We start from the raw sequence: 8,468 nt of genomic DNA, 5'->3' as shown, positions 1-8,468 counted from the left end.
AATGGCCATTCATCACCAACTGATGGATAGATAAAACATAGTCTATCCATAAGATGGAAGGTTATTCAGCCCTGAAAAAGAGTGAAGCTCTGCCACATCTGCCACATGGATGAAACTGGAAAACATGCTAAATCATAAAAGATGCAAATGGCCATACTTTGCATGACTGTATTTATATGAAATGTCCAGAATAAGCAAATCTAAGGGCAGAAAATAGATTATGGTTGCCAGGGGAATGAGTAGGCTTCCCTGGTGGCTCAGATGGTAAAGCATCTGCCTACAATGCAGGAGACCCTGGTTCGATCCCTGGGTCAGGAAGATCCTCTGGAGAAGGAAATGGCAACCCACTCCAGTTCTCTTGCCATGGAAAATCCCATGGATGGAGGACCCTGGTAGGCTACAGTCTATGGAGTCGCAAAGAGTCGGACACGACTGAGAGACTTCAGGGGAATGAGTGGACAGGGAAATTGAGACTAATGGCTAATTGATACAAGGATTCTTTTTGGGGTGATGGAAACATTCTAGAATTAAATAGTGGTGAAGGTTGCACAGTATAGTGAATATAATAAAAACCATTGAGTTACATACTTTAAAATGATGGGATTTTATATTATGTGAGTTATATCTCAATTTCAAAAAGAGATAAGTATCTTTGTGCAGAAAAATGTTAAATAAAAAACAGCAAACCTCTAAACATTATGAATAGTGTGTTTCCATTTATGAAAAAGGAAACATATGTGTTTATAAATGCATAGGAAAAAGTCGACAAGAATATAGACTAGTCTGTTAACAGAGTTTTCCTCTGGAGTGAAAACACAATTGGGAGAGAGAAGTGAAAGGCAGACACTTTCTGGTCTGCCAGAAAACTTTTTACTCTATGTACTTTTCACTGAATATACTTATATTTTGAATTTCTTTACAATAATCATACATTACTTTTATAATTTTAAAAATTAAAATAAAAGCTTTTAAACATTAGTTTTTCTGGCTTAGTGACTAAGTCATATCTGACTCTTTGTGACCCCATGGACTGTAGCCAACCAGGCTCCTCTGTCCGTGGGATTTCCCAGGCAAGAATACTGGAGTGGGTTGTCATTTCCTTCTCCAGGAGATCTTTCCAAACCAGTGATCAAACCTGTGTCTCCTGAATTGGCAGGTGGATTCTTCACCACTGAGACCAGGGAAGCCCTAAGCTGGTAAATAAAAATAATCTCCAGAAATAAACCATAGACAAAATAATAGGGCACAATGGTAAAGCCCAGGACTGGTAGCCAGAAGACCCGAATTCCTGATTCAACTCTGCCTTAATGACTTTGGGGTCATTAAAAAGTTTATCTAGCATCTCTGGGTCTCAGTTTCCTCGTTTCTCAAACAGACAGCTGGACTAGATGACCACCATGAAACTTGCAGCTCTAGAATCTGGATTCCACAATAGGCCATCCTCCCTTCTTGCTCCATTGCCAAGGTTACTCACAGCTCCAGTCTTTCAGACCATGTTTTAGACAAGGCATGAAATACAGTCATGAATTGACACATATTCCAAGATCATAACCTTCTAGGAAAAGGATCATCAAACCCATTGCCCAGCTTCTGCTTAATTACGACCCTTTTTGTTTTATCTGATAGCAGTTAATTTCATGGACTTATGGTTGAGTCAAGTAATAGAATAGTTCTTGGACAAACAAGATAATTTGCCAGACAGGTCATTTTTTTGTTGTGGTTTAATACATGGAAATCTCATTTCAGAAAGCATGCAACTCTGAAATAAGTTATTTTCCTTTCATCATGTACATAACCTCTCAGTTGTCTTTTCATTAACTTTTGCTGGTCCTAGATAGAGAGAAAAGAGGAGGTCAAAGGGAAAAGAGAGAGGCATAAAGGCCCTTAGAATTCAGGGGTGCAAAAGAGGATGGCTCAATGAAGCATTATACATGAGTGGACAAATGAGTACCTACGAGAAATTTGTTTCCTTCTCTATCAGTGTTTCAGCTCCTCTGCCTGGTGGCTAAACTGCTGGAGCAAATGGTGGGGATGATGTGCCTATCTGAAGGGCCTGGAAGAGGACTCCCCAGAAGCAGAAGCTTATCCTCAAAAAGCTGAACCAACTCCATCAAGCATAGTGCCGGCTCAAGTAGATGCCCCCCAATTACCAGCATTCTCCCATTTCCCATCTTCCATGGGAGAACCTGAAGGAGAATAGAAAGAACACAGACTTGCAGACTTTGGAGCCTGTAAGACCTAGACCCACATCCTGTCTCTGCCATGGACCCTCTGTGTAACCTGGGACAACTGTGAAAACCACAGGATTGTCATGAAGTTTATGCAAGATAACAGATATAAAAGGCCTACCATGGTGACTGGCACACAATAGGTAATTAACGAACCTTGTTTTTCATCTCTTCATTCTTAAGGAACCCAGGTCCTAAGTTTTGTCCAAAGCAGACCTCGAGAACTTCTTCAATAGGATGGTTTCTGGCAGCAAAGATATAACCCACCCTTTTATTTTTTTAATTTAGTACTTTTAATGTCATTGTACCCTGCATTTGAAGAAGGGTCTCCCCTTTATTTTGCACTGTGTGGGTTCCACAAATTAGTTAGCTATCTCTGAGGATGTATCAAACACTGTGTTCCCTTGAGTCCCCTCCCCTTGATCTGAGGAGAGGAGGAAACCTTAACTCCCCATTCCTCATGGATGAGAGGTCACATCACCATCTCTGAACCAATCCTCTACCAGCCTCTTCCCCTTCCCTCTTTTATAGAGATGGGTGATGGGAAGGCCAGCAGCTTCTGTATAGGGGGTTTAGCACTTGGTTTGGGAATGTATGGGCCTTGGCACTTAATTTTTTGTCCTTTGCATTTGAAATCTTGACACTGGGACTATAAGGGCCTGGACTGCAAGGGAACTTCGGCTCCTTGTAACCACAAGGGTGGGGCTTCTCAGGTGGCTCAGTGGTAAAGAATCTGTCTGCAAAGCAGGAGATGCGTGTTCAATCCACTGGAGGAGAAGGCAACCTGCTTTGGTATTCTTGCCTGGAAAACCCCATGGACAGAAGTCAATCCATGGGGTCTCAAAAGAGTCAGACATGACTTAGCAACTAAACAACAGCAACAACAACAAACCACTAGGGTGCCAGAACATTTGTGGGAAGGTAGGTGAACCAGCAAGGAAAAGAGAGGAGATCCTTTCAGTCTTGGCTGGCTTCCTTCCCAGCTGAGGGAACATGTGAGATTTCCCAGGGATGGCGGTGGAGTTATCCTGGCAAAGCACCCTTGAGCAGAGTGGGTCTTCATTCCAGAGAACAACCACAGCTGTGTCTTTAGCCCTTGAGCATTCTTAGACAGTTCATCATGGTGGGGCTAGCCAGGCTGTTGGAAAGGACATCCAGAGGAGTCCTGTTCCAGGCAGGTCATGGGTCAGGACCCATGTGCTGACAAGATGGTACTCCTGCTGGAGCATGTGAGTGGCCCAGCAGATACCCTTCCTTTAATCAGACTTCATACATGAAGTATGCTAGCTTCAGATTTTCTCAGTTTTTAACCCAGGATACTCCCTAATTCTTTGTGGCAAAGAGACCAGGAAAGCCGTGTGCTCAGTCTTTACAGGAAAATGGGCAGGGAGGGTCATGAGAATTTCCAGCTGTAGCAGGAAGCTCAGAAGGCCGGCTGGGTCTCCATCAAGGCTCAGTCAGGGCAGGGCCAGTGTACAGCAAGTGGGGAACTGGCCTTGATCCTGCAAAATACTAATTTCGCTGTAGAGTCTACCATTTCTTTGTCAAATTTGTATATGTTGTCTGTAGGGCACTCACTTCTTTTCTAGAGGCAAGAGGTCAGTTGAAAGGATGTTCAGTTTCCTTCACTGTGAGTGCTCCAGTGTCCCAAAGCCAATGCATCTGATCCTGGGGCTGGAACTACGTCAGGTCCTGGGAATGCTGGCCTTAATCACCAGAACTGATGGTCGGCCTGGCTCACAAGAGATGCTCTTCACGGGCTAAAAGGCTTCTGGAGAAACGCACACAATAGTGCAGCAGGCACAGCTCCCAGTGCTGGGTCTCCAGCGTCGACTGGTCTCCCAGTTACTTAATATCCTCTTCCTTGCTCAGTTCACTTTCCTTTCCCCAAGTGACCATCCAAACTCGCAAGTTCAAACCTGCTGTCCAACCGCCATACCCTTCATTCTGAGCAGAATCCTCACTGCCGAGGAATTGTAACCACACCCATCCTTAGAGTCAGCTTCTCCACCTTATCTCTGAGGCTGGCTGAAGTTTCCCGTCCCCTGTCAAGGCCTCCACCCAAGTCCTTAACCCCCTCCCACTCACTCAGGTGACTTGCCACCTCTCCTCCTCACCTTTCTCCTCTTTCCTACCTTTGCCCTCTGCTTCAGGCTCTTTTTCTCCTTCCTCAGTCTCTCTGAGAGTGAAACCAACTGACACTGCTTTCCTTGACTTTATCCTCTTCAATTTCATGCCTTTCTTTCTCCTTCTGAACCAGTTCTGCTCCAAACTAGGCCAACGGAGAGGCTCAGGGAGGCCAGGTGTCAGGGCCTGGGTACCCAGATAGGGAGGGGCTACAGTCAAGCCCCAGGACACAGAACAAAAAGAGAGCAGAGGGCAGCATCGGGTGAAACAGGGCGAGAACAAAAGAAATCCTCAAACACTGTATCGATCCAAAATATACTGGGTGGAGATGGGGAAAAGGTGGATGGGGGTTAAAGGATCTGTGATTAGGAATAGGAAGATAGAGCCCAAAGTTTCAGGAAATTGGAAGGGAGCCAGTGAGATTTCTTAAGGTGCAGATACCTAGTCCAGCCTCCATTAATAGGGAACCTGTGGCCTTGCCCTTGGGTGGAGAGGAAACAATTAAGGATGTCAAGCCTGTTTGGACAATTTTCTTCCTCTGCCAGTCTCCTTAGAAGGATTATCAATGAGCACTACTCTACTTCTTTAGTCCAACATCACTTTAAAGCTCACTGTAGGGACTTTCCTGGTGTCCCAGTGGTTAGGAATCTATCTGCCAATGCAGGGGAAACGGGTTCGATCCATAGTCCGGGACGATCCCACATGCTGCAGAGCAACTAAGCCTGTAAACTCAGGCTACTGAGCCCACACACCCATGCTTCTCAACAAAAGAAGCCACTGCAATGAGAAGCCCACACACCGCAACTGGAGAGTAGCCCCTACTCGCCACAACTGGAGAAAGCCTGCGCGCAACAGTGAAGACCCAGCGCAGCCAGAACAAACCGACAGAAAGTCACTACAGTCTGAATTCAGTCTCCACCTTCCCATCAAAACCTCCTGGGAAGTGATCACCAGTGGTCTCTGTGTTGGTCTCTTCTCTGAGTGCTCCTTCATGGGATTTTCCTCCTCCTGGTCCTTGGCTTGCCCAGTATCAAGTTTGTTTTAGGTTCTTCTAGCCACACTCACAGTCATTACACATTTTCTTCTACTCTTGTAGATTTTTAAATGACAGTTTTCTGTTATTTTCCAAATCTAGACAGTTGGTCCTTGGTTCTCTTCTGGTCACCAGAACTGTCTTGCTCTGAGATTCCCCAAACATTGCTTGTGCCGACATTGCTGGTCAGAAGCATCATGTGGCAAACGGAAAAGCAGAAAATGCTGCAGGATAAGGAAAGAAAACATGATGAGCGGCTACAAACAATCTGTCAGGTCAAGATACTTCTAAAAGAATGGGGATTTTAAACTTCTCTCTGAGGTGCTTACATACTCCCAAGATTTCCATATAGGATAACTGAACTAAAATATCCTGACTTTACCTCTTTGCTCACTGGGGGAGCAAGAGTAGACTTGAGCCATAGAACTGTCACTCTGGGGCACTATCATTAAGGAACTACTGACAGTGGGCTTCTCTGTCCAGCTCCTTTAGATTCTATTAGCTTTAATTCCTCTGAAAGAGAATCTCATTGGCACAGCTAATCTTTCCACACCAGGCCTTCCTTGGGAGGGAGTTCCTGCTTTTGCCTGGGAAATCAGCAAAGACTTCACAAGGGCTGTGACATTTGAGATAGCCTGAAAAAGATGATAGGTTCTAGATGTAACTGTGTGTGTGTGTATGTGTGTATGACGATTTCAGAATTTTTCAACATTATTCTAAATCTAGAGCCTTCATTCAACTATTATTTACTTTTCCCATTCTCTAAATCACAAGAGTCACTTTTGCTCTGAAAAACACTCCCCATTTGAAGGAATTAGATAGAGTCTCTCTCCCTCATTTTGGTAGGAACACTTGACGAAGTCTAGAAGAATGTTTTCCCATTCATTCATTCACTCAATAGTCCTGCTATCGCTAGAGCATATTTTTTTGCAGGTTTTAAAATGCACTTTACAGATTATTTTGTTTAAGCCTTACAACCACCCTACCTCAGTAATTATTGTTACAAAGCATATTAATTCTGGAAACTGAGGCTCTAGGCAGTTAAGTAACTTGTTCAAGATCAAATTATAAATATAGGAGGGTAAGGGAGACTTGAATCCAGGTTGAATCTCCAAAAACTACGTACTTTCCACTCCTTCATACTGGGATGACTCACAAAATGGTGAGTTAGATCTCCTGATGTAATTGAACTATCTATCAGTACATTACTGTCAGGCACTACCAGCTAACATCTGACATATTCTAGCTGAACATTTTCCTAAACTGAGAGTTCAGATTATACAACCAAGATGAGTACTCTTTGAAATAATTCTAAGAGTTTGAAAAAGTTTTCTAAGCAGTTTAAGAAATAAATTTACTTATTTTTAAAGCAAGTTTATTTTTAACAAATAAAAAATTCTGTCTCTTCTGGCATTTGTCCTTTTCTTCCATCCTCAGAAGCATATATATAACATTTATCAATATATAATAATACTGTCTTCCACATGATGAACTGGTCATTCCTGCTTCTGTTTGCTTTTGGTTAACTTGGCGCACTTGACTCTAGGGCTAAGAAATCAGTTCAGTCCTCATGAGTAACTTTATTTTGGCATCCCTTGTCCCTTTTGGATTGGAAAAGTAACAGATGCTTATTGTATAAAAGGCAAATCATACAGATGTCTCAGGAAGTAAAAAGCCCTGGCAATCCCATCCCCAGACATAGCAGCTATTAATAATGTGGTACATAGTCTTTCAAATTTCCTCCGTTCATATACCAACACATACTATATTTATACATATTTTTACATAAATGGGATCTGCCTTACATACTGTTTGGCAATCATTGTTTGTTTTTGACAAACATCTTAGCTATCTTCCTTTGTCAGTATCTGTAGATTGATCTCAGCTTTCAGATAGCGTTTGACAAAGGAAAACATCCGTTTCACAGAAACAGAATGAATTTCAAGTGTTTTGCCAGTGCCTGCCTTAATCAAAACAAAGCCTGGGTGAGAAAGCGGGCTAGTGCTGTATGCTAAAAAAAAAATCATCATCGTCTAATAGTTGTACCTACTACATAGTGTGTTGTTGTAACATTCAGCCTTAAAAAAATTTAGACCGTTACATCCACATTCTGAATTAGCAGCCAATAGACAGGAGATAACATGAGGAACGTTTTGGAAAATACCTTCTCGTGGGGTCGCCTTCAGGCAGCGGATTGCAAGGCTATGAGGCATTTCAGCAGCTTGCCCTTAGCTAGAAACACACTCCCAACACCTCAGCAATGATCTGTTGAAACTTCTCATTTAGTGAGAAACACAAGATAAATCATTCAGTATGCTAGGCAATTCATTAACCCATCAAGGGTTTTCTTCCTGAGCCTGGGATAACAGGCAAAAAAAAAAAAAGAATATAATCCTTAATGAATAACAAAAGGCACTGCTGGAGGAATGGGAACACACACGTACGAGGCATGTGATGGGCTCTCTTTTTCCATCTGGAACAACCTGCCTGTCATCTCTTGAACATACTCAGAGTTTTGCCGTAGATTGATCTTGCCTGGGAATGAGATACGTGTTTTTTTTTTCCCAGCTGTCTTGGAAATGGGAACTGACATAAGTGACAGACCATACTCACAGAAGGCCATATGTCTAATATTCCAGGTCTTGGACCATCCATAAAGAACCAAAGAAGTACCCTAAGACTCGCCAGCATTTTATAAGACAGCAAAGAGAAGACATGTTCTGAGGCTGAGCCATAAAAATCAGCGTTAGTCCGGGGATTATCTAAAATGTAGCCAAGTCATAGGCCTCAGAAAACTGAATACACTATGTTCTTTTTCATGTTTTTCCATAGCTTTGGGGCTCATCAGGGAATCCTGAAGCTGGATTTACAGGAAGCAAATGTTTTGCGGTGAAGTTTTATTACTACTTTTCAAAACAACTTTTTTTCCTTCCCTCCCTATTGTTTCTTTATTCTGTGAGATATTTTGTTTTCCAACTCTGAGTCCTGGTTTGGGAATCTTCATTTTTCAAATGAAAAGTTTAATAGGGCAAAATATTTAGAAGCTAATTCTTTCTCCTTTTCCCTAAATCTCTGATTTG

The 8,468-nt window shown here is 42.7% G+C and overlaps 1 long non-coding RNA gene across 1 annotated transcript; it reads right to left on the bottom strand.

The window, feature by feature from the left end:
• Positions 1-831: 831 nt before the first annotated feature.
• On the bottom strand, positions 832-7,662 carry LOC121816047 (uncharacterized). The gene is made up of 2 exons (XR_006055499.2): positions 7,553-7,662; positions 832-5,612 (listed from the first exon to the last, which is right to left on the bottom strand). It is a non-coding gene; the product is annotated as an uncharacterized LOC121816047 (long non-coding RNA).
• Positions 7,663-8,468: the final 806 nt, after the last annotated feature.

Source organism: Ovis aries, chromosome 12, assembly GCF_016772045.2.
Source record: "Ovis aries strain OAR_USU_Benz2616 breed Rambouillet chromosome 12, ARS-UI_Ramb_v3.0, whole genome shotgun sequence".
NCBI lineage: Eukaryota > Metazoa > Chordata > Mammalia > Artiodactyla > Bovidae > Ovis > Ovis aries.
Note: the sequence above shows the minus strand (reverse complement) of the source record. Positions and strands in the feature narration are given on the sequence as shown.